The sequence below is a fragment of the Leptinotarsa decemlineata genome, unplaced genomic scaffold (genome assembly GCF_025532065.1).
Source record: "Leptinotarsa decemlineata unplaced genomic scaffold, Ldec_3_MD MMD2_P_RNA_scaffold_6, whole genome shotgun sequence".
NCBI classification, from domain to species: Eukaryota; Metazoa; Arthropoda; class Insecta; order Coleoptera; family Chrysomelidae; genus Leptinotarsa; species Leptinotarsa decemlineata.
In genome coordinates, this window is record NW_027412533.1 from 8,426,113 (window position 1) to 8,435,930 (window position 9,818).

A 9,818-nucleotide genomic window follows, 5' to 3' on the forward strand; every position below is an offset into this window, starting at 1 on the left:
ATTCAGCTCGACACTGTTTATTGCAAGGTATTTTTCCTTCCAATTTTTTGCTATTATATAGTTTTTCTTTGCATTCTTAAAATAAAAGTGATCATCAGGATTTGAGGACTGATTTGTTTGCCAAAATAAATTTCTAACATCATTGCCCATCTGTATGAGACCAGAATAAACCCAGGATATTTTGTTCACATCATGACTATTTTTTTTACCCTAAAGCATGTTGAGTGAACATAGTGAAGTAGAGTGTTCTAAAATTTTTTATACACACCATCAACAGTACTCTTTAGTGTTTCATTGAGATATTCATATACTGACGAAAAGCTCTCGTTCGCTATATGATATTGTGACCTGGCTAAGTTTGATTGAGATGTATTTCTATAAGTGAGCTGTTTATCATTCGTGTTAGAATTGCAAGAGTTACATTCTGAATCAGACTGATATTTCAATTTTATGTCAAGACCTAAATGATCTCCCAATTGAAGTTCCACTACGGATTTAGAATATTCCCATGACATGTCAGTTTTCGTTGTTTTCATGTTTTTTATCTGTACATACGCGAATGGGTTCGCAGTTTTGCAAATTCAGGTTGAAACTTTTCATTAGATCCTTCAGCATAGTTTTTCCACATGATTGTCACTATTGTAGTCTCCAAAAAGAATTATGGAATCATAATTCCTCGAGCAGAAATTCAGAGCCTTAAAAAGCTGCTCAATGAATATATCAGCGTTACCGGATGATGGTCTGTATAAATTCAAGAGGCAATCACTTATTTCTTCCAAAGAAAGATTACACAGAGGATTTTTCATATAGATTTTGAAATTTTCACTTTGATCAAATAGGCTTTGGACGATGAAGCGATAAAACAGAATGTTCTGGTAGTTGTCAAATTGTGATGTATGCAATAGAGACGCTCTTCAATTAGTGATTTTCGTTAAGTTTTCAAACACATTCGCAATGAAGTATGAGACTTATGAAAAATAGGAGATATAGTCCGTTTTATACAAACCGAGGAAAATACAAAAGCTGAAAGCAATTTGTATCACGAGATGTACCCAAAGAGGAGAAAACCTTTCAGAGACATTTTCGTGAGATTGCGACACAATCTGGTAATCAGTTTGAAAAATAGAGGCCAATTTCATATGAATCAAATAGGGATAAGTAGTCGGAAGAGACAGTCGTTTTAGGAGTTGTTGAAAACAATATCAAAACGTCAACGCAAAATTTAAAAGTATCAGCAGGCCTACCAAGAACAAACGCTAGGAGGATTTTAGTAAAACATAAATTCAAGCCATACAAAACCAGAAGAGTTCATGAAGTCTAGCCAGGAGATTTTGAATGCTGCATGGCTTTTTGCCAGTGGTTTCTGGAAAGTTGTAATCAAGTGTTTTATTGCCGCGTCGCCCAAAACATACTTGATCAAAGTGTGCATTTCAAAGTCTACATGGAAAAATCTAAAAGCTCTTTATATCAAAGATGGCTCTAACGAAACATCAACTGTGCTACATGTTTAGAAAAGTAATTTAAAGGTCTATTGAGAAATGCAAGAATTTAGTGAGTGCCTCTTCAAAAAAAATGTTTTTCATCAATAACTATTGATATCTCATTAAAAAAAATAAAATGAGTTTTTCACACCATTGAATTCTATGTAAAAAAGTGCTTTGGATATGTTTCCATAGGAACCAGATATTTTTTACAGGAAAAAAGTTACAGCAGCTTTTTAAAACTGAACATTTTCGAAAACATGTTGGAGCTCAGAAACGATCACATAAAAAAATAATAGAAAAGTTGGGCGTAGTATCAACATATTTACTCAGGATACGCATTGTCTTTCATCACTCAGGTATTTCCTTGAAGAAAAACTTAGTCCTGCAACGCGTTTGTACTTCAACCTGGCGTCATTGATTAAACCTACAGCGGATCGAAACAGCGCTATGGGGTTGAATTACGAATGCCTTGTTTTTTGTGCTCTAATTCCAACAACAATGAACCACTCAGAACAAGCACTTTTTCCAATCATCTGATCTTCAATACTCTTCTCGACGCACGTATCAACCAAGTCGAAATCTTCAGGAAATGGGGAAAAATGCTCGTTTATCGATTCTAGAGTCACTTTAATATATCCATTACCTTTCATTCAGATAATTCTGAAATATTTTATTTTCCTTGCACGAAGCAAGGTAAAATTCTGAATAAATCAGATTCCATTAACCTAATTCTCGAAGGAACCGCAAAATAAGTAATCTCGCCCTTTTTTCATTATATTGAAGTTAGCGAGTAGGGCTCAATAGATACACAAATCTCCAATGGAAATGTTCGACTCCGCCATGATTTTGTGGAAACTTCTTAATGAATCCATACTTGGTTTCAGGAGAGCTAATTCAAATTTTTAGGTTTTTTTGGTATACCTACTAACATCTCAGAATCCTTAATAGAATACCTGAATTTACCACCTGAAACTTATTGGAAAGTAAATACATTTTTCAAATGATATCAACACGAAAATGTTACAGGGTGTTATTCTTCAGATGACACATTAGTGTTCTAAATGCAGAAAAAGGCCTGGGAAATAACTTAAAACTTTTTCTTGACAAGCGAGTTTTTCAGAGAAGAAAAAATATAAAGTCAATGGAACCATTACCCTGCAATAGCTGTTTTAAAGTACTGTTGAGATAATACATCGTTAGATATAAACTAGTCGAAACCTAGTCATTATTACACAAAGTGTCATGGATGGATAAGTTTACTGTATTTCTCAAAGTATTCATTCGAAAACCAAATGATCGCAGCACAGGACCGACATGATCTCGTAGTTCATTGAGGATATTTATTGTCTATGACTTGTTATGAATGTATAAGTGATATTATAGGAAGGAAGTAGGCTTTCACGGCTGACGTCAATGTTTTGATTGGCTTTCGGGTTTTGCCGTGGTCTTCTTTGGTTATAATCTCCAAACATTTCAACTGTCAAATGAAACTCAGTTGATACGTCAAGAAGATTACTTCGACCACGTCACTAAAGATGACTGCCACGGTTGCCTTAAAATTATAGATTTTGCCAGGAGTTTGAAACTTTTGAAGTGCAAGTATTAACAGTTGCTTTGGCAAATCCTAAGGCGATGTCGATGATAGGTTCTGATCCAATCACATCGCTTGCAGTGCCCTCCTTTGCAAGGGATTCTTGAATTTCATTACACACCTGGCCAGTGTGGGCAGGAAAACAAATTTTTCCATGGGGATCAGTTTTTATGGCAGGTTATTACCAACTTGGGTTGCTCAGTGAAAACAGATCCAACCAGTTGTCTGTTTTTGCACAAGAATGTTTTCTGCAAATAACTATATGAAGTCTCTCTTTGGAAATACGTGGAGAGCAGGTAGCCTCAGAGGCATTTTTATGACCACTATCGGTGTGGTGCTGACTGCAATGGAGATAGCTAGGTAAGCCTGTTTCTGCACACCAGATACCTATGCCTGAGCCTTTTGTTGCTGCAAAGCTTTCAGCCAGCAGACCATTGCAACGCACAAGATCGTTGGTCTCACAATTTTCACAATAATAGAATACATTTATTCAGGACTTAAGACCCACGAGCTCTTCTTTTAAACATTAAATCTGAAATGAATCATTTTTTTCATTTATACTGTTGATGCACTGTTTGGCATCTTTGGTGTGATAAAGGATATTACTGGAGTTTTATTTCAACACCAAATCGTTATTTCAAGACCTCGACACGTGTTTCAATCACCAAGTGATCATCTTCAAAAGGAGGATTAAACTATCAAAATTAAACGTTTCAATGTTAAAATAAAGATTTGGTATGGTAGATAAAACTCCAGTAATATAACAGAATAAGTGTTATCAATGCAAATTTTTGATTAATCAGTTAACACTCAATATTCGCAAGACTGGTATGAAAGGAAACATTACATTACTTAAAATTGATTTCCATTTTCAGATTACAATTTAAGATGCACAGTGCAATCTTCTGCGATAAATTTGCAGAGGAAACTCGTCAAATCCTTTCCTTATACGCGAATGTCTTATCCAACAAAAGGATCAGTCGCGGGATACAATTGCTAGACAAGACGCCTTTCAATAGACCCTCTAACTGTATAAACGAACTCAATTTCGAAGAACAATACTATTATGAAAATCCAATAATAGCCACTTGTTTTCTCAAAGGACTTCAATATGGTATTAGCTTGGCGAAGGAGGATTTTATAGCGGGTTCAGATAAAGTGGGTTAATAAAATTTTAATGGATAACGTCAAGAGTTTTATGCTGAAGAATATTTTTATGCGCGGCTTCGTAAGTTCCCTCTGGAAAGTGCTGATATAATAAAAGTGAAATAGTGGAATGAAATATGATGTGAAGTTTTTGGCGTATTCAATCCACGGTACGAATTAATGGCCTCACTGTCTGGAAGTTTTTCAGCTGATAGCTAGGGATGTCAAAGACCAATTTGTATATCGAATCAGATCTCTTCTAGGCAAAAGATGTTCATGGTGTTTGATTACGTCTAGAATATAATAAGTTCACTGTATTTAGAGTTCTGTGAGAAGTTATGGACAAAAAGTTCAGTGGATATATAGAAGCGTTGAAATTAGGATATTATCTGAATGGAAATAAATCAGATGAAAACAAAGTGAGTCAAGTTTCAAAAAAACATGTAGGATGGATGATATTCCCGAACAAAAACGTTGAGGTACTTAAACGTGAGAATTACATGTTTGAACTAATATGGAATGAGAGAGTATATAAAAACTCAACAGAATCGTACGAAACGAAATATTTTTGGTGAATATCAAGATCTCTTGAGTAAAGAGTCAAGTGGAAAAAGTTCAAGAACTTATAGGATCAAAATTATGGGATTATTTACTGTATATCAAACCTTACCTGCCAGGAAAATTCAGCGGACATATTTTAGGGTTGAGATCAGAATTTTATCTGGATGGAAATGGATCAGTTGGAAAGTATTTCAAATACTCAACATCAAGGTAATGTTATAACATTTCGTTTTTATTCCGTTATTAAATTAGTAATGGAGTGGTGTTTTAATAAAAAACACCCTAGTAAGTCACCGGTGGATGATAAATATCAAGGAAGCAATATATGCAATATCAAGAGGAAATATTAACATCATGTTCCTACGAGAACCATCACATGTCGGAATCAGAGGAAACTAACTTGCAGATAAAGCAACCCGTGAAGCACTATGAGACCAAAACATAGATTTCGAAGAGGAATTGGAATACGACGATCATAAAGCTTACTTAATAAAGTTATTGAAGGATTCCTGAAATATGGCAGAACTCTCAATAGAAACTGAAACAAGTAAAATCCACTATTGAACTGTGGAAAATTACTCCCCAAACCAGATCACACCAAGTTTTTCTCACACGCCTTTGTATTGGTCACACCCGCTACACTCAAAGACACTCATTGAAAAAAAAGAAGTAAGAACGGGCGATAGATGTCTAATTCCAGTGATTATGAAGCACTTTCTAGTTGAGTGCCCAAAGTTCTCAATGCAACGTTAAGCATTCAGTCTAGACTGACTTATCTTCACTCTTAGGCGACGACTATAAAATTTCAAATCTAGTGAATGTTTTGAATGATATCGAACTTTTCGAATAAATTCAAGTATGTAACATACATTTTAGCTATCATCAGATCCACTCTTGTTTCTTGTTCCTTTTTGTCTGTATCTATAATGATTAAATTTAATGTAACATGTTGCTAATGACACTTGCGGTGGATGCAATTTTTTCTCTAATGAAGAAAAATATAAAAAAACTCAAGATAATGGTACAAAGGAACGAATATAATCAGGGATGACTTGGAACTTACAATGTGAATCATATTTCCTGTTGACTATCAGAGGTTCAAATTTCCAGAGATTGACTAGAGATTGGAAATGTCGAAAATGGTTAATGAATGAAGTATTAATAAACAATGATAGAAATATTTTGAGTCACTTGAAAAATTACAAATAATTTCAATTATTCATATTAGAAGAAATGGATCACATTGTGCTGTCAAGTATTCTGAACGGTATTTTGAATGAAATTCTTGCATAAGAGGTAATCTCTCAATCATTCGTACAAACAACAAAATAATTAGAACGTAGGCTTTCACTTCCAATGCCACCATTGAAGAGAACAAAATCTGGGCTTATAGGCCACCGTCAAATATAAGTTGGAGTAGTGAAGGTTTCGTCTGATACTGTGGCAGATATCAGTAATATGTGCTTTGTCTGAGAGGACGTTATATCTCGAAGTTTCGTTGCTGAGATATTACTTTCGATTTGATCAATACTGGTATTTCATCTCTAGAACTACATCCTGCTCTTTTATTTTTATAGAGGAAGTTCCTTGAATTTGGATAATTTATGAGAAGAAACTATTTCATTATTCATTAGGTGTAACATCTTATTCTCCAGCAATATATTTTGATCAACTTTCTATTCGACTTTCAAAACATTATCACTTCGTGCAAAAACAAACTAGTACGATTTTAGAAGTTCTACGTCAAATATCGTGAATATAAATCACCCCATTAGGTATGAAAGCGACCCAGTTGCCAAGAATGATTCCAAGAAATACAATAAGAAGTAAATACCTGTAGTTTCAGTGAATAAATTCACATGAATGTAGAAGGAATATTGAATTGAATGTGAACATTATTGTTGTTCACGGAGTTCATGAATAATTCTGAATAGTTCTGTGGAAGTTTTGAGAAACAATGTACAAGAACCTTCAAGATGAAGTGATGAAATGGAAAAATAACATGGACAATATTTTAATCCAATATTTCCAGAAAAGTAATTATTGTTTTTGGTGAATTCAGTACCTATTTGAAAAAAACAACATTTTTTATAATTAGAAGTTTTGCAAATTGTAATTGACATGGTTGTTCTAGGACAAACCGATATATTTTTTACGAAAAATGAGAATTGAAACTTCCTTTGTATTAACACCACTTGTATTTATAACTAACGTTACTGCAGTATCGTCCTACAAAGACATTTTCAAACGAATACAATAAAATGAAATAATGGCCAACACATATATTCCCTTATATAGTTATACAACCACTGTCGGTAATAACAGACGGTCCTTAATAACTTTATTACCTTAATTTGGTTCATCTGTGATAATGTATTGACGCTAATATAAAAACCGGCAAGTATATCAGGTCAATTCGATCATACAGTATGTTACATCCGCAATGCTTATGCTTATGAATTCCCAATTATTTTAAATAATTGAATTTTTAACCCTTGCCTGCATAGTGCAAAATTTCCATATTGTTCAAATTCGGGAACTTATGGTTGCATGTCAAGAAATGGTTTGAACACGTCGAATGATTTCTACCTAAACTGAAGGACAATATAGACACTGAGGCTTATAAAGTCCAGATTGCTTCATCCTTTCCATTATATCTTTGGAATAGATAACCAAGCATGTGAATGCCACTATCACATTTTTTTCTGAAAAACTTCGCAATTGTCTCTGTTTTTTCGACAAAATTTGGTGAAGTGACAAATTTCTTGACAATCAGAAATCAAGAAATTTGTAACTATGACATGTTATGGTAAAAGAACAGAGACAATTGTGGAATTTTTCAAAAGAAACAATGCTTCTCAATAAACGCACTGACTGAGTACAGAGCGTCAGCAACAAAATTAAAACCGAAAGTCGAAAGAGTTTGGAGACTGGTAAAACAAAAAACCAGCCATGCTACCTTAACTCTGGATTTTTCTGTAAAAAAACTGCATAATGATTTGTTACTTCTTATACAACCGTTTACGGTACTGATAGCGCTTTGGGAGACAATTTTCTCACTATCTCTCATTTTGTAAGATTTCAAGTAATTCTGAGTCAGTTATTTTAAAAATTTTTAAGCACATACCCGATAAAAATATTTGTATCCAACCATAAATGTTTGTATCTTATTAAAGCTGTTAAGATCCGAATGTATCCAAATATTTACGCTTTTTATATCTCGACATATATACTTATATCTTTTCAGATCCAATCGTTTATAGGCCGATATAGAAATATATCAAGGATTATATACAAAACTCGTCGAAAACTCATCTACATTCCCTTGAGGTTATGCAGAAGAGATTAATCAGATGTGTTGGAGATATTTTTCATGATCAATCTGTATATTCAGATTTAACAAGTTGTCATTTTAAGTATTTGGAAGTTAGAAGTTGTCAGTTGACCTTGTACAATTTTTTATCATTCTGATCGTAATCCGTAACTGCTTTGCAGCAATAAAAGTTTTTAGAGGATTTTCTAAATCGTGTTTCAGTCAAAATATTTGATATTCTTCGGTGACCGGGTAGCTTTATCTAACAAATCAGTGACATTGTGGCAACCGTGATAGGACTTTGATTGATTCACGAGTTTTAAAACATAGGACGCGATCAATTTGTATTTAACGATAAAACCCATTCAGTAATTACCGCTAACGGGTGTTTTATCGTGATGGAGCAATACAAGAAGCATCGTAAAGTTTTTCGCATGACTTTTCCAAAATTCGGAAATGAACTGGAACAGCAAATAACGACAGAAGGAACAAAACCGCAGAATATTGAAATACAATGGGATCTTTTACAAGAAAAATATGAATCTTTGCAAGAAGTCAACAAGAAAGTCTTCGATTCTCTTTTGGAAGCGAATGTCTCGGAAGATGAATTAGAAGCAGAGATGGATTCATGTGACACTTATGCGAAAAAATTCAAGGTATTGAAACAAGAATATGTATAATCGAAAGGAGCAGTTAACGCTGTCGGGGACGACGGAGCTTCAGCAGTAAGTAAAATATCCAGTAGGCAGTCCGGAATAACAGATATGAGAAAATTCAAATTAGCTACCATAGAATTTAAGAAATTCAATGGGGATATAAGAGATTGGCTTTCCTTCTGGGGGCAATTCAGAAAAATTCATGATGTTTCTGAGGTAGATGCCGCTGATAAATTTCAATACTTCTTTCAAGCCACAGTTCCAAATAGTAGGGCTAGAGAATCAGTAGAAAGTTTTCCTCCAAATACTGACAATCATCAAAATGTCATTTATAGCTTGAAATTTCGTTTCGGCAGGGAGGATCTTCAGATTGAAGTATATGTACGAGAACTTTTGAAACTCGTTTTGAATAATATCATGCCGGTGAAGAAACTAGGTCTCACTATTCAATATGATAGAATCGATACACAATTGCGATCACTCAAGACTCTAGGAGCTACCAGTAAATATTGTGCTGCAATGCTGTTTCCTTTGGTAGAATCGTGTTTGCTGGAGAATTTGCTGAGGGTATGGCAGCGTTCTATCGGCTTTCATAGGAAATATTCAAGTTGTAGTTCTTCTTTGGCGCCTGAACAAACTTCGGAAAGCCGATTTGAAAAACTTATGTTGTTTTCAAAATCCGAGGTGGAAAATGTGGAGAAGATTTCTCTTGCCTCTCAAGGTTTTGGTTTATACCCTACTGATGAACATCCCAAACAAGGTAAACCAAAATTATCTTATTCGGATCTGAAGCGGCAGTCTAATATATCATCAGCGACTGGTTTAATGAACTGCAAAACTGTCAAATGTATTTTTTGTCAAGGAATGCATGAGAGTCACAGTTGTTTCAAGGCACAAAAATATACACGCGAACAAAAGAAAGTATTGATCGAAAAATGCTTGTTTTAAATGTCTGAAAACGGGGCATTCTTCAAAAAAGTGTCGAAGCCGTCTCAGATGTTTGATTTTCAGCAAATCACATATCATTTTGATGTGTCTGGAATTACAATCAAATAAAATCAATTTCG